This window comes from Bos indicus, chromosome 6, assembly GCF_029378745.1.
Source record: "Bos indicus isolate NIAB-ARS_2022 breed Sahiwal x Tharparkar chromosome 6, NIAB-ARS_B.indTharparkar_mat_pri_1.0, whole genome shotgun sequence".
In the NCBI taxonomy this organism is placed as follows: domain Eukaryota; kingdom Metazoa; phylum Chordata; class Mammalia; order Artiodactyla; family Bovidae; genus Bos; species Bos indicus.
Window position 1 is genome coordinate 52,021,951 of NC_091765.1, and position 17,279 is coordinate 52,039,229.

The window sequence follows — 17,279 nt, forward strand, 5'->3', positions numbered from 1 at the left end:
GTGCAGTAGTTTGAGCATTCCTTGGCATTGCCTTTCTTTGGGATTGGAAGGAAAACTGACCTTTTCCAGTCCTGTGACCACTGCTGAGTTTTCCAAATTTGCCAGCACATTGAGTGCAGCCCTTTCTCAGCATCATCTTTCAGGATTTGAAATAGCTCAACTGGAATTCTATCACCTACACTAGCTTTGTTCGTAAGGATGCTTTCTAAGGCCCACTTGACTTCACATTCCCGGATGTCTGGCTCTAGGTCAGTAATCACACCATCATGATTATCTGGGTCATAAAGTTCTTTTTTGTACAGTTTTTCTGTGTATTCCTGCCACCTCTTCTTAATATCTTCTGCTTCTGTTAGGTCCATACCATTTCTGTCCTTTATTGAGCCCATCTCTGCATGAAATGTTCCCTTGGTATCTTTAATTTTCTTGAAGAGACCTCTAGTCTTTCCCATTCTGTTGTTTTCCTCTATTTCTTGCCACTGATTGCTGAGGAAGGCTTTCTTATCTCTTCTTGCTCTTCTTTGGAACTCTGCATTCAGATGCTTATATCTTTCCTTTTCTCCTTTGCTCTTTACTTCTCTTCTTTTCACAGCTATTTTTAAGGCCTCCCCAGACAACCATTTTGCTTTTTTTTTTTTTGGCTCTGAAAAGAGCCTTTGGTGTCAGGGGGCCCCCGGGGAGCACGACCGTTTCCGGCCCGCCTCCGCCGCCTCACTTGCCCTTGGCCTTGTGGTGACTCTCCGTTTTCTTGGGCAGCAGCATGGCCTGGATATTAGGCAGGACACCGCCCTGCGCAATGGTCACGCGACCCAGCAGCTTGTTGAGCTCTTCGTCGTTACGGATGGCTAACTGCAGATGGCGTGGGATAATACGCGTCTTCTTGTTGTCGCGCGCCGCGTTGCCCGCCAGCTCCAGGATCTCAGCCGTCAGGTACTCCAACACGGCTGCCAGATAGACAGGCGCGCCAGCACCCACACGCTCAGAATAGTTACCTTTACGGAGCAGCCGATGCACTCGGCCCACAGGAAACTGCAAACCCGCGCGCAACAGCGCGACTTCGCTTTCGCGCGCGCCTTACCGCCCTGTTTGCCTTCGCCCGGCATCTCCCAGTCACGCACAAGGGCAAAACACAGCCAAAAAGCAGAACACCAACAAAACCACCATTTTGCTTTTTTGCATTTCTTTTCCATGGGGATGGTCTTGATCCCTATTTCCTGTATAATGTCACGAACCTCTGTCCATAGTTCATCAGGCACTGTATCTATCAAATCTAGTCCCTTAAATCTATTTCTCACTTCTACTGTATAATCATAAGGGATTTGATTTAGGTCATACCTGAATTATCTAGTGGTTTTCCCTACTTTCTTTAAGTCTGAATTTGACAATAAGGAGTTCATGATCTGAGCCACAGTCATATTAGCCCTATGTAGATGCCTATGGAGTAGGAAATCGCCACCCACTTCAGTATTTTTGCCTAGGAAATCCCATGAACAGAGGAGCCTGGTGGGCTCTAGTCCATGAGGTTGCAAAGGGGTGGGCACAACTGAGCGACTGAACACACAGATGCCTATATTTGTAAATATTGAAATAGAAATGAAACTTCTAGAGATGAATATATGAATATGTAAACATATATACATATATATATATATAAATATAAATCTATTTTATATATAGATTTTTTCCCCTCAATCCAAATATATACCATATGATGTCTGTCATTCACTAACTGATGACCAGGATCAAAGCATTTTATTTTGATGAGTTTCAGTTTCTTCAACTGTATAATGAAGAAATATATATAGTTAACTTCCTTTTTTCATGATCCTTAAAATTATATCAATCATATAGACTGTCTTCTAAAAGATTATTAACAAAACCAAAATAATTTTAACTCTTCTTGTCATAAAATTCTTGGTTGTTAAATAGTAGTTTTTCAAAACATTTCACTTAATCTGCACAAGAACACTCAATTCCCATTTTTGTGTCTCTTAAAAGAAAAATTGAACTGTTTATTTATTATGTCCATATAGCTATACAGGAAAAGTAAATTCTGGAATGTTTTTGCTTTCTGCGTAGCAGATATAAGTAGAGAAGTAAAAAGCAAAAGCACATACTTCCCTGGTGGTCCAGTGGGTGAGACTCTGCACTCAGGGTTTCACGGGGGGCTCAGGTTCAATCCCTGATGCAGTAATTAGATCCCACATGCCTACTGCAGCTGAGTTCACATGCCACAACTAAGACCCAGAACAATCACATTAAATAATAATTTTTTTTTTTTAAAACAAAAGCACACACATAAACTTGATACCCGGGGGAACTATCCCATTGGTTGTTTCACTAAATGTATAAATTTCTTTTATTGCAGCTGATTTTCTCCCCCACCCAACCCCAGTGGGTCACTTAACTAGACTTGAAATTCCTTCCATGACTGGGAGTTGAGACATAGAATAACTCCAAGAACCTCAAGAAAATGATGTTAGAATGTTCTTTGAGTTTTCTAGTCCAAACTTCTTTTCCTTGAGTTTCCTGGAGTTATTACTCGTGTTTCCACTAAACTTATATCCCCTTTTCTTTTCATGAAAGTCCATTTATATTCAGGATGATTTTATTGGGTTTTAGTAACTAGTAACAAAGCGTTGTGACTAACACAAGGATTAACAAACATCCTGTTTGTTTTGACAAATTTGTCTAGTTTCTATGTTTGCTCTATTACAAATTATTTACATAACATAAACTCTTCAATTTAAAATCTTGAGTTTACAAAGGCATAATTCATGTGTTTGTTGATTGAAATATTTTTGCAGATATTTTATATGGATTTATGATACAGAAGTAATAATTCACAGAATACACAGAAGAATAATATACAGAAGTTATAATTATTTGTGATCATATTCTGCACTACCAAAATATATATATATATATATAATTTTCATTTGTAGAGTTATGTACAATTTGTAATACAGCACACAATCTAATGTATAATTTATCATATAACATATAATTTTTATAACTTATATTAAAGCATACTATGGTTAGATGTTCACTTAATTTTTTAAAACCTCAAAGCATAATGCCTAATACACTCAGATTTTAATAAATTTTACTTAAAAATCCTCAATTAAAATAAATCTTATTTTAGTTTTGTATCATGGCTATAATGAAGATTCTAGATTTTTCATCGTTACAAGTGAATATGACATACTAGAATCTTGATGTAAACAAGATTACTGTTTCTTTGAGAGCAAACATGTTTTCCCTTAAGTATTCAAAGTATGATTCCATTTTGGTTGCAAGTATAAACAAAGTAATATATTAAATTTATTATAGTATTATGAAAAATTACATTTTATATTAATATTATTTTTAAATTTTTAAAATTAATTCAATAAAATCACTGACAGGTGGCTCAATTTCTCAAATACATTTTTGTTGACTTACATTTTAGTACCAATACCAATTATACTTCACTGTGCTATTAATTATTTTACTTTCTGCTGGATGATAATATACTTGTGTCGAATGAATCAGAACAATATTATATCATTTGCAAGTCATCAGGAACCTGATCTGTCTTTGTTCTTTGTCAAATTAGTTATTCTTAATAAAACATGATTTATGCATATATATATCACTTAGCAAAGTACATGATATAAAATATTTTTAATAAAGCATGATGATGTATTAAATATTAATTCAAAAAATTTAGAACAACAAAAGAAAACTCAAGGAAGTCAATGTATGTTAAGGACAACAAATAGCTTTCATTTAGCCTATGGTACAATACTTCTATCAGAGGCTGACTATAAAATCCTTATCTATTCATTTATTTATTTAAAATAAAATAATAATAGCTCTTCTTATACACCTTCCATGATACACAGTACTGTGTCAAGTGCAGCACATACAAATATGAATAACACGTGCACATATTAAGGAATTCTAAAGAAGTTCTTGGTTTATCTGATAACAGACATATAAATTTTAAAATACATTAAATTTTCATTTTCACAAGTAGCTGGTCTCCCAGTGGAGCATTCAGTTCAGTTCAGTAGCTCAGTCATGTTCGACTCTTTGAAACCCCATGGACTGCAGCATGCTAGGCTTCTCTGTCCATCACCAATTCCCTGGACGAGCTCAAATTCATGTCCATGGAGTCGGTGATACCATTCAGCCATCCCATTCTCTGTCTCCCCCTTCTCCTCCCACCATCATTCTTTCCCAGCATCAGGGTCTTTCCAATGAGTCAGTTCTTCACATCAGGTGGCCAAAGTACTGGAGTTTTATCTTCAGCACCAGTCCTTCCAAGAAATATTCAGTACTGATTTATTTAGGATAGATTGGTTGTATCTCTTTGCTCTCCAATGGACTCTCAAGAGTCTCCTCCAACATCACAGTTCAAAAGCATCAATTCTTAGTTGCTTGGCTTTCTTTATAGTCCAACTCTCACATCCATACATGACTACTGGAAAAACCATAGCTTTGACTAGATGGACATTTTTTGGCAAAGTAATATCTCTGCTTTTTAATATGCTGTCTAGATTTGTCATAGCTTTTCTTCCAAGGAGCAAGTGTTTTTTAACTTCATGGCTGAAGTCACCATCTTCAGTAATTTTGGAGTCCAAGAAAATAAAGTCTCTCACTATTTCCATTTTTTCCCCATCAATTTGCCATAATGTGATGGAACCAGAGGCCATGATCTTAGTTTTCTGAATGCTGAGTTTTAAGCCAACTTTTTCACTCTCCTCTTTCAATTTCATCAAGAGGCTCTTTAGTTCTTTGCTTTCTGCCATAAGAGTGGTGTCATCTGTGTATCTAAGGTTGTTGATATTTTTCCTGGCAATCTTGATTATACCTTGTGTTTCATCCACCCCATGATGTGCTCTGCATACAAGTTAAATAAGCAGGGTGACAGTGTGCAGCCTTGACATACTCCTTTCCTGAATTGGAACCAGTCTGTTGTTCCATGTCCAGTTCTATCTGTTGCTTTTTGACCTGCATACAGATTTTTCAGGAGGTAGTTCAGGTGGTCTGGTATTTCCATATCTTGAAAACATTTCCACAGCTTGTTGTGATCCACATAGTCAAAGTCTTTGGCCTAGTCAATAAAGCAGAAGTGAATTTTTTTCAGGAACTCTCTTGCTTTTTTGACGATCCAAAGGATGTTGGCAATTTCATCTTGGGTTCCTCTGCCTTTTCTAAATCCAGGTTGAACATCTGGAAGGTCACAGTTCACATACTGTTGAAGCCTGGCTTGGAGAATTTTGAGCATTACTTTGCTAGCGTGTGAGATGAGTGCAATTGTGCAGTAGTTATAACATTGTTTAGCATTGTCTTTCTTTGGGATTGGAATGAAAACGCATTTTCCAGTCCTATGGCCACTGGTGAGTTTTCCAAGTTTGCTGGCATAATTTTCCAGCACTTTCACAGTATTATCTTCTAAGGTTTGAAATAGCTCAACTGGAATTCCATCACTTCCACGAGCATTGTCTGTAGTGATGTCTCTTAAAGCCCACTTGACTTCACATTCCAGGATGTCTGGCTCTAGGTCAGTGATCACACCATAGTGGTTATCTGGATCATGAAGATCTTTTCTGTACAGTTCTGTTTAATCTTGCCACCTCTTCTTAATATCTTCTGCTTCTATTAGGTCCATACCATTTCTGTCCTTTATCAAGCCCATCTTTGCATGAAATGTTCCCTTGGTATCTCTAATTTTCTTGAAGAGATCTCTAGTCTTTCCCATTCTGTTGTTTTCCTCTATTTCTTTGCATTGATCACTGAGGAAGGCTTTCTTATCTCTCCTTGCTATTCTTTGGAAGTCTGCATTCAGACTTATATCTTCCCTTTTCCCCTTTGCCTTTCACTTTTCTTCTTTTCTCAGCTCAGAGAAAGGCCTCCTCAGACAGCCATTTTCCCTTTTGCATTTCTTTTTCTTGGGGATAGTCTTTATCTCTGTCTCTTGTGCAATGTCATGAGCCTCTGTCCATAGTTCTTCAGGCACTCTGTCTATCAGATCTAAATCCTTGAATCTATTTGTAACTTCCACTGTATTGTAAGGAATTTGATTTAGGTCATACCTGAATGATCTGGTGGTTTTCCCTACTTTAATTTAAGTCTGAATTTGGCAATAAGGAGTCATGATCTGAGCCATAGTTAGCTCCTGGTCTTGTTTTTGCTGACTGTATAGAGTTTCTCCATCTTTGGCTGCAAAGAATGTAATCAATCTGATTTTGGTATTGACCACCAACCTAAGCCTCCTCCAGAGATTCCTGGACACTCACGGGCAAGTCTGGGGCAGTCTCTTTTGGGGTCACTGATCCTTTCTCCTGGGTCCTGGTGCACACAGGTTTTTGTTTGTCCCCTGCAAGAGTCTGTTTTCCCAGTCTTGTGAAATTTCTGATGGCTCTATGGTGGAGTGAATGGCTACCTCCTCCACGAGGGCTTATGCCATACCCAGGTTTGCTGCACCCAGAACCCCTGTGGCAGGCCACTGCTGACCTGTACCTCCACAGGAGATCTTCAAACACAGTTCTGGCTCACTCTTTGTGGGGTCTCTGGGTCCTGATGTGCACAAGGTTTGTTTGAGCCCTCTGAACATCTCTGGCAGGTATGGAGTTTGATTTTCAACATGATTTTGCCCCTCCTATCATCTTTCTGGGGCTCCTCCTTTGCCCTTGGATGTGGAGTATCATTTTTGGTGGGATCCAACATTCTCCTGTCAACGGTTGTTCAGCAGCGAATTGTAACTTTGAAGTTCTTACAGGAGCGCTGATGAAAATCTGGGGTGACCAGCTGTATCTTCACTGCTACATGAAGCAAGGTCACGCTTCAGCCACAGTCACCAACTGGACTGAGCTGACACCACCACCAGCTCACCATCTATTCTCCACTGCCCCACAGCAGTTCCCAGTAGCCATGCATGGTGTTCCACCAAGAGAGGCTAGTTAGCTCTCTCTAAATGGAGCCTTAGGTTTTTTTCATTCTGTATTCATCTTGTGAAAGTAACCCCTAGCAAGTAATCTATTCTTGCTAAGATTAAATGACTAAAAAAAATCTTGGAAAAAGTCATACTCAGAATTAGAGATTCTATTGAAATGTCATGGGATTCATGAAAAAATATTTTGTGTATACCATATGAAAACACAGTATTGAAGATAGGTGTTTAGATAGACACATAGACAGACAGGTAAATAATCTCTGTTCTTTTCTCAAGAGATTCTCTGGCCACCAGATACATCACTACATTACCTTTTATCTTTCCCTTTCCCTGTCCACAAATAGCATCTAAAGTTGTTCTTCCTTCCTAAATAATTCAGTGCTATCTTTCAGATTGCATATGCCTTGAAGCAAAACAAAAGCTGTCTAGTTACTTGCAAACCCAGTGTTCTAGTAATGCTTTCAATTGATTATGTATTGTTTCCTGGTATTACCTCCAAACATTTTTATTCTGGGGGTGAAGTCGAGGCGTAGTTGCAAATTTCAATGCTAAAGAAAATGAGATTTTTCTCTTTATGTATACTCAGTACATCACATTTTCTGAAGAAGTTTGGATTGGATACATTATACAATTGTATATAGGTTGTGAGGGGAGCACATTTAGCTGCTTGTGGGGTTGAGATAGTTTTCCAACAAAAGATGTGACAATTGGATTGCAAGTCAGTATTTTACCTCTTCTACTGGGTTATGTAAAGATTTTAAGGTATTATCCATGTTTCATTCTTTTGTGTATCACATACTATCATAGCACTTGCAAAAAGAAATGCTACAACATTTGTGGGAAAAGAAAGAAAATGACAGAAATAACTACTCTTCACGGCCTCTTTTCAGGTGTCTGGCTGAATCTGATAGTTTGTTATTTAATTAGGAAAGTTATTTAATTTATAAGGAAGCCCCAGTGGCTCAGATGGTAAAGAATCTTCTTGTAATGCAGAAGATCTGGGTACAATCCTAGGGTCAGGAAGATCCTCCTGGAGAAGGGAATGGCAACTCACTCCAGTATTCTTGCCTAGAGAATTCCTTGGACAAAGGAGCCTGATGGTCTACAGTCCATGGGGTAGCAAAGAGTTGGACGTGCCTGAGCGACTAACACTTTCACTTTCATTTAATTTGTAAGATGTACAGTTGAGAACATCTCAGTGCAGGCTTAGAAGATGACTCTTCATAGGCCTCTGGTGCTTCTTTTTCTCTAATGGAGAAGGCATTGTATTAGTTATCTCTTGTTCTATGTAATCAATTTTCATAGATTTTGCAGCTGAAAAAAACCATACATTTATTATTGCTAATTTTCTGTGGGTCAGAAGTCCAGGCACAGTCTAACTGAGTCCTCTGCTCAGAGTTTCACAAGTCTGCTATCAAGGTGTCAGCCAGGTCACGTTCCTGGAATTCCAGCTGGGGAAGAATCTATTTCACAGCATATTCATGTTGCTGTCTGATTTCATTTTCCTATAGCTGTATGAATGAGGGCCCTGGATTCTTTGGGGATGTAGGTTAGAAGCTCTCTTCATATCCTAGGGAACATCGAGTTATCTGTCACATGTTTTTCTCTGTCATTTGTTTCTTCAAGACAGGCAGAAAAGTTTTTCTCTGGAGTATATTATCAAGATGGAGTCATAAACACAATATGTCATGTATCATATAGCATAAACCATACCATAATGTATAATATAATATAATGGGGCAGGGGAAGAGGCTAAAGAGCAGAGAAAATTTTTTATGTTTAAATTTTTCTTGTCTTTTCATAAACTATGAATTTTATTTCACAAGTTGTTTGAGTTCTTTATATATTTTGGATATTAACCACTTATCAGATTTGTGATTCACAAATACTATTTCCCATTCAGTAAGCTGCCTTTTTATTTTGTTGATGGTTTCTTTGCTAGACAGAAGCATTTTAGTTAGATGTAATCCCACTTTCTTATTATTTTTTTGTTGTTGTTATTGCTTTGCTTTTGGGAGAGATTTAAAAAAAAAGTTGCCAAGACCAACATCAAGGAGCTTATTGCCTATGTTTTCTTCTAGGAGCTTTATGGTTTCAATGAAAAACAACAATGAAATTCTGATAGATATTTAATTGACTCTGTAGATTGTTTTGGGAGGTATGAACATTTTAACCTAACAATATAATTTAAAAAATGTTTTTAAATATGACCCTTTAAAAAGATATTTGAATAGCAAGCAGCCCTGAAAGATAGACTCATGTCTCTCTCAAAGACAGTGGACAGATTTATTTCCCAAACAAGATAATAAAGACAGTTCATCCCTCCATGGCAATTATTAGGCAGAATTGCTTTAACTTCTGCAAAGATTGTAATCTCTTGAAGGTAGTGCTCCTTAGCTGTGATATAGATTCACTCTATGCACAATATGATTCAGGCCACTCTACATTTTAGCCATGGGATTGGACTCCTGTATCAGGGTTCAAGAAGGCAATCCTTGGCCTTAATGATTTTTTTAGGACTCACAGGACTTAGAAGTTGCTATAATGATGATTGTAGTTTATTATAATTAAAGGAGGAGAAGGGGATGACAGAAGATAAGAGGGCTGGATGGCATTACCATCTCAACGGACAGGAGTTTTAGCAAACTCTGGGAGAAAGTGAAGGACAGGGGAGCCTGGAGTGCTGCAGTCCATGGGGTCACAAAGAGTTGGACATAACTTAGCGACTGAACAAAAACAAGACTTAAAGTTTGCAGAATAGAAGCAGCAAAAGGAAAATGCACAAAGGGCAAAGCCTAAAGGGAGCCAGGAGTAACCTTACAGACTCAAGGTCTAGAGGAAAACAAGCTTGCCCCTCCCAGAGAAGTTGCAGAGAACACACAATTCTCCAGCAATTATGATTAAGAAAAGAGAGCATACAAAGTGCAGCCAATCAGAGATGCTTACCTGAGCTTGAATGTGGAGAGTTTAAGCTGGGGTTAGCCACTGGGGTGTACAGTGCTTAGGTGACTGCCTCAAGTTCCAGGCCCTTGGATAAAAAGCATGTGCTCATGTAAATCACATTGTCAAGCATGAACTATCTGGACAGACTAGTACAGAAAGGTTCTGTGGTCAAGAACTTGCCTGCCAGTGTAGGATACAAAAGAGACCTGTCCATGTTTGATCCCTGGGTTGGGAAGATCCCCTGGAAAAGAGCATGGCAACTCACTCCAATATTCTTGCCTAGAGAATTCCATGGACAGAGAAGCCTGGAAGGTTACTGTCCATAGGGTCGCAAAGAGTCAGACACGACTCAAGTGATTCAGCACAGTACAGACTTTCTTAAGTTTTCAAGTGTACAAAAGTACTCATCAGATCATGCCAACAGTTGAATTTTCCCTTAAGTCAGCCAAATATCCTGAAAGTAGTTTTTTTTTTTTTTTTTCCCATGGGAATGTACAGGGTTTGAAGAATCTAGGACTGGTAAATTACTTCTTTCCTGCACAAGGGGCAAACGAAGCAAATACCAACATGATCCTCCCAGTGTCTGTTATGCCATGATTAAGAGAGTTCTTTGCCTCAGAGCCAGGAGTCTAACACTTACTATATTAACTGGAAATAAAAATATTTATATATGAGAATATATCAACACATGTTACTTTAATAGGTATATCTTAATTAAATACTTTTTTTGAATGAAGACTTTTTCAATTAACTTACATTTTTGAATGATGGTTCAATTCATGAAGGAAAACTACTTGAGTAAAAAGGTCAAATCTGTGCACAAGATGGATAGATTTGAGTCTTCCTGCTACACTGTACGGAGAAGGCAATGGCACCCCACTCCAGTACTTTTGCCTAGAAAATTCCATGGACGGATGAGCCTGGTAGGCTGCAGTCCATGGGGTCGCTAGGAGTTGGACACAACTGAGTGACTTCACTTTCACTTTCATGCATTGGAGAAGGAAATGGCAACCCACTCCAGTGTTCTTGCCTGGAGAATCCCAGGGATGGGGGAGCCTGGTGGGCTGCCATCTATGGGGTCGCACAGAGTCGAACACGACTGAAGCGACTTAGCAGCAGCAGCAGCTACACTGTAGCTGTTACAGTCTAATCTGTTATTTTGCAAGAAAGGAAAAAGTTAAGACCCTCTAAGTTTCTTGATGTTCAATTGTACAATCTTGAGTACAGTGTAGCTTCTATTGCATAATGGATTGCCGGGAGAAATATCAATAACCTCAGATATGCAGACGACTCCACCCTTATGGCAGAAAGTGAAGAAGAACTAAAGAGCCTCTTGATGAAAGTGAAAGAGAAGAGTGAAAAAGTCGGCTTAAAGCTCAACATTCAGAAAACGAAGATCATGGCATCCAATTCCATCACTTCATGGCAGATAGATGGGGAAACAATGGAAACAGTGGCTGACTTTATTTTTCTGGGTTCCAAAATCACTGAAGATGGTGACTGCAGAAATGAAATTAAAAGAGGCTTACTCCTTGGAAGGAAAGTTATGACCAACCTAGATAGCATATTCGGAGAAAACAATGGCACCCCACTCCAGTACTTTTGCCTGGAAAATCCCATGGACAGAGGAGCCTGGAAGGCTGCAGTCCATAGGGTCACTGAGGGTCAGACACAACTGAACAACTTCACTTTCACTTTTCACTTTCATGCATTGGAGAAGGAAATGGCAACCCACTCCAGTGTTCTTGCCTGGAGAATCCCAGGGACAGGGAAGCCTGGTGGGCTGCCATCTATGGGGTTGCACAGAATCGGACACGACTGAAGTGACTTAGCAGCAGCAGCAGCAGACAGCATATTGAAAAGCAGAGACGTTACTTTGCTAACAAAGGTCCGTCTAGTCAAATTATGATTTTTCCAGTGGTCATGTATGGATGTGAGAGTTTGACTGTGAAGAAAGCTGAGCACTGAAGAATTGATGCTTTTAACTGTGGTGTTGGAGAAGACTGTTGAGAGTCCCTTCGATCCAACCAGTCCATCCTAAAGGAGATCAGTTCTGGGTGTCCAGTGGAAGGAATGATGTTGAAGCTGAAACTCCAATACTTGGCCACCTGATGCGAACATCTGACTCATTGGAAAAGACCCTGATGCTGGGAAAGATTGAGGGCAGCAGGAGAAGTGGATGACAGAGGATGAGATGGTTGGATGGCGTCATCAACTCGATGGACATAGGTTTGAGTGGAGTCCAGGAGTTGGTGATGGACAGGGAGGCCTGGCGTGCTGTGGTTCATGGGATAGCAAAGAGTCGGACACAACTGAGTGACTAAACTTAACTGAATTGAATTCTATCTAGCTATTCTGTAGATGTTTGTATTGCAAATAACTTGCAAAAGTATAATGAGATCCTCCAGAGCAAAGCACAGGCACACTCACTGACCATTTGAAATATTCCAAACCCCTAAACTCAGCATCTTCTTCCTCTAAAAACCCATGGAATATGCGACTGTCTCCTGGTCCTCTTGTGTCACTCTGTAGAAATTAGAAATTGGTTGAGGTACCAGTGGATAAAAAAGTTCTGATAGTTGGACTGCTGCTTTTGTTTTTAGAAATAAACTTTCCTTAATCTCCAACCCAGGAATTCTGTATATTCTTCAGCATCCTTAAAACTGTTTCAGGTTAACTTGTTAGATTCCATGTAGATAATATCTTATACACTTCACAGTATATAGGTGGGCTTCCAAACAGATAGCCTATCTCAACACATGAAGAATCTCAGCAGTTAACAGTGGAATTCAAATTTCATAAAGCAGATGACTTTTTACTTAAGCCTAATTGAATATATTTACATATTTAAAGGTAGAAAATATCAATCTTAAGAGGTGGGGAGTGAAAGTTTATCAGAAATAAAACATTTTAAAAAGCCACTTTGGGCTATCAGTGAGCTACATCCAAATAGACATGAAGAGGAGATTAGAATCATTATGACTGGTTTTTAGTCTATTTTATTTCATGGATTGACTGACACAGTCTGTCCAACAGGTACCTAAAGCCTTCATAGCCATCTTCCCCTTACTTTGTTATTGTAAAGAGCCTGCACATCTTGCAGACTGGTGTCATTCTGTCATATAATTAGAAACAATGAAATACACATGGACTTTTCTAGTAAAGTGATCCTTTATTGTAAATATGTATATATAATCTAATTAAAAATATTTTACAATTAATACTTCCTTGATTTTTGTATATATTGAAAATGAAATGAATCATATTATAATGATTTGAAGATTTACATATCTAGGGTGAAAGAGTAGGGAAATAAAGGCCTATTCTGCTATTGCTACCTTTGAGCATCTCTTACAGAAGAAAATAAAATCCAAAGGAAACCATGATGCACAAGAAAAAATAAACTAAATAATGGAGAGGGAAAGTTTTTCTGTTTTTATTTAACCACTTATAAAATCTACCATAACCCATTTTCAGACACATTCAAACTCAAGTCCACAAAAAGTACACACTAAATAAAAAGCCAAAACAATATTAAACAATTATTTGAGTAAACTTATTAAGAAAATGTGTTCTAAGATCTTTAAAATTTTCACTTCTCCAGAGATTATTACTAGCTTGCATTCCTAGACCTCGATTTGTGAGTCCCAAACTGGGCTCTCCTGGTGTGCAAATCTTAATTATTTAACCATATAACCAGGAGTCTGATTTTTACTTGCCTTCTTACCTGTGTAAGTTTCTCTTGTGGAAAAAAGGGCTGGTCAGATAATATAGTATCTGGTCCATTTCACATTTTTATATATTATTTTGTAATAATTAATACATGTATTATATTTCTAGCATTGCATAATAAAGTACCACAGACTAGGTGGCTTGAACAAAGAAAATTATTTTCTTACCATCCAAAGTCTAGGAGCTCAAGATGTCCACAGTTTTGGTTTCTCCTGGGGTCTCTTTTCTTGGCTTGCAGATGGCCACTTTCTTGCTGTTTCTCACACGAAAATTTTCTGTGCATAAGTGCCCTGAAGTCTTTTCTCCTTATAAGAAAGCCAGTGATATTAGATTAGGTCCCATCCTAATAACCTCACTCGAACTTAATCACCTGGTTAAAGACTGTCTCCTAATATAGTCATCCTCTGAGTTATGGGGAATTGGGGTTTCAAGATATGAACTTGAGGGGATAAATTTTGGCCTAAAAATTCATTTTTTTTTACTCTAATTCAAATTCATATAGAGATAGTTGCTGTTTCATTTTCCTTAGGTCTTATCAACTCTGAATAAATGAAAAGGTGACATAATGCCCAAAAAGTTGAAGTCCAAAACACAAAGTATGATGAAGTCATCAAGATGCTACCCATATTGTGAGTCCTCGGTGTTTAATCAGCAAGCCAGAATGTCCTTAAAAGCACCCAAATTGCTCTACTCCTTCTATTAAAACTCCAATACACAGATTTTTAAAAAGCATATAAAAGTTCCAAGCTATGGTGTGCCTTTGAGCAAGAAGTCCTATTCCAATCACCCTATACAAACAAAGCAATTAACTCTCTACAATTTTGTTTCTCCTAGTTTCAAATTAGGTTCATTTACATTTTGTATTCCACTAATGTGCATTTATTTCAGTCCTTTGCATAGTTCAGCAGCAATGGATAGAAGCAGTACAGTAATATATAAACTAGCTTATACAATCATTTTTATTTTTGTAGGACATGGTGTGACCACTAAATGAGACATAGTTGGTAGTTAGACTTCATCAGGCAATATTTATTTCTTTTGTCTGCTTGAATACTCCCTTTTATCTGACATAAATAAGCATTCTATACATAAAATCCCTTTCTCTGACAATTCTATAGGTCACATTAAATCTGAAGAGAAAGAAAAATAAACATTCAATAAAAATTTACTGGAAAGGTAGCTCAATCCTGAAGGTATTAAAAAAATACTGAATTTACAACTATAGATACTCAGTTTAAATTGTAGCAAACATGATAGAAGGAGGTTGCTTTTCTTAAGTTCTTAATACCAGGTAAAGGGATTTTAGATGAAAAAATGTAGACCTATGGATTGAATTTTTGAAGTCTCTTAGTAGTTAGTCAAGATGTCAAAAAATGAGTTATGAACTTATAACTTTGTATATGCCTTCAGTTTTTTTTTCCTAAGATTTAGGTATAAATTCAGCAGCCTTGAGAATATGTCGACCCATTTGCATACAATTAAAGAAGCACACACATAAATACTATGAAAATATTGGGTGTAAATCTGTTTGAAAATGGCCCCAAACAAAATGAATTAACCCTGAACTCTTTTTTCTTACCTTCTAGTCACTTGGCATGAATACTGGATTACTCTACACCTACAATTGGGCTTCCCTGGTGGCTCAGATGGTAAAGAATCCACCTGCATGCAGGAGACCTGGGTTCAATCCCTGGGTTGGAAGCTCCCCTGGAGGAGGGCATGCAACCCACTGCAGTATTCTGTACTGGAGAATCCCATGGACACAGGAGGCTGGTGGTCTACAGTCCATGGGGTCACAAAGAGTCAGACAAGACTGAATGACTAAGTACACTCAGCTATATCTAGTGCAAGATGTTTCCGTTGTTTCATGAATAAGCAGGATATCCTTAAACATAAACACATTACATACAGACCTTGAACTAAGAATCAAAAAACACTAGTTTTACTTCTATTTCTGTCATTTACCTAGGCTGAGACCTTTATCAAATGAAAAATTAACAGCAACAATAACAACAAAAGGGAGAAATAAACCAAAGAATCTGGATCTTAATTGCCTCACTTGTGAAGTGAATAATATCTTACTCCAAATATCCCTTTCTAATTCAAAATCTGCAGTCATAATAGAGATACAACAAGTACTCATTTATCATAGTCCATGGCCAATTATTATAATCCCTGTGAGACAGGAAAGGGACAGGGCACAGCCTTTAGAAGAATGATATAGCCTAAGGACAAGACATAAACTAATTAGAACCAAACAGGTCTAATTTGAGTCAATCCCTGTTATAACACATCAGCACTCTAAATGACACAACAAGTGGTGCCGTGACAGTTCCAAGGCTGAGCATAAAGGTCAAAAAGTAGACAGTGGCCCAATTACTGGAAATTCCCATTGTTAATAGCTAGGATATTCCTCACACTGATTAACCTATGAAAATCCTCACCCTTATACAAACTGACAACCCCACACCCTTGTGTCTCTCTTGTCTTCCAAGATGGCCCACACTCTGTCTATGGAGTTATTTACTCCCTGAAAAAAACCTACTTTCACTTTACTATGGCTTGCTCTTGAATACTTCCCTGCACAAAACCAAGAACCCACAGTTGGCAGTTGTCCCAGGGACTTGGGAGTGACCTCTCATGCCCTGCTCTCTTTCTTGCAACACCTTCTTTGAATAAACACTAAAGAACTTTAGTTTATCATACATAGATGAAGTCACAGTGTGCTGACAGGCTTTCACTCATATGGTTCAAGATTTTCAATGGAAGGAATATTTACAAAGTGTCAGCAGTACTAATGGAAGCAGTGGTGGATGGTGAAGTGCTGGGGCCTGATAGTTGTACAAAGGAATTGACAGTTTTCATACTGAAACAACAAGATCAAATAGCATGGCTCTTCTACTGAGAACTACAACAATGACAAACACTATTCCTGTTAGAAAAGCCTTCCAGGGACTTGCCTGGTGGTCCAGTGGCTAAGACTCTGAGCTCCCTATGTAGGAGCTGGTTGGATCCCTGGTCAGGAAACTATATCCCACATGCCTCAACTAAAGGTCCAATATACCACAAGGAAGACTGAAGATCTGTGTGATACAACTAAAACCCAGCACAGGCAGAATAAATAAATAAATAAAATTAACAAAAAACCTTCCAGAGGGGAGAGGGCATAGAAAGAAATAAGCTGAATTATTGTATTTCCTACTCTCCAGGCTCCTCCCAGCACATTTCATTGGTTGAACTTCAATTTGAAGTAAGTTACAAACAGTGTCCTGGTGGTGCCATTTATAGGGATTAATTGCTCAATGTGAAGTCAGAGTTTGAAATGTAAATAATAAATCTGGGTGGGAGAAAATGAGTGAGACAAATGATGAAACACTTGTATGCTTGACACAATCACAGTCCTTGTAAATCCCACTCTGTCTATTTCACACCTACAACATGAATCTCAGTTTGGCTGGTGGTAATCCTAAAAACCCAGAGAAGGCAATGGCACCCCACTCCGGTACTCTTTCCTGGAAAATTCCCTGGTAGGCTGCAGTCCACGGGGTCGCTAAGAGTCAGACACGACTGAGCGACTTCACTTTCACTTTTCACTTTCATGCATTGGAGAAGGAAATGGCAACCCACTCTGTGTTCTTGCCTGGAGAATCCCAGGGATGGGGGA

At 38.4% G+C, this 17,279-nt stretch overlaps 1 long non-coding RNA gene and 1 pseudogene across 1 annotated transcript; both read right to left on the reverse strand.

Annotated features, from left to right (window-relative positions):
• Nucleotides 1-660: 660 nt before the first annotated feature.
• On the reverse strand, nt 661-1,100 carry LOC139183536 (histone H2A type 3-like; annotated as a pseudogene).
• Nucleotides 1,101-9,905: 8,805 nt separating this feature from the next.
• LOC139183537 (uncharacterized) lies at nt 9,906-15,383 on the reverse strand. Its single transcript, XR_011567031.1, has 3 exons — nt 15,195-15,383; nt 13,783-13,920; nt 9,906-9,968 (listed from the first exon to the last, which is right to left on the reverse strand). It is a non-coding gene; the product is annotated as an uncharacterized lncRNA (long non-coding RNA).
• Nucleotides 15,384-17,279: the final 1,896 nt, after the last annotated feature.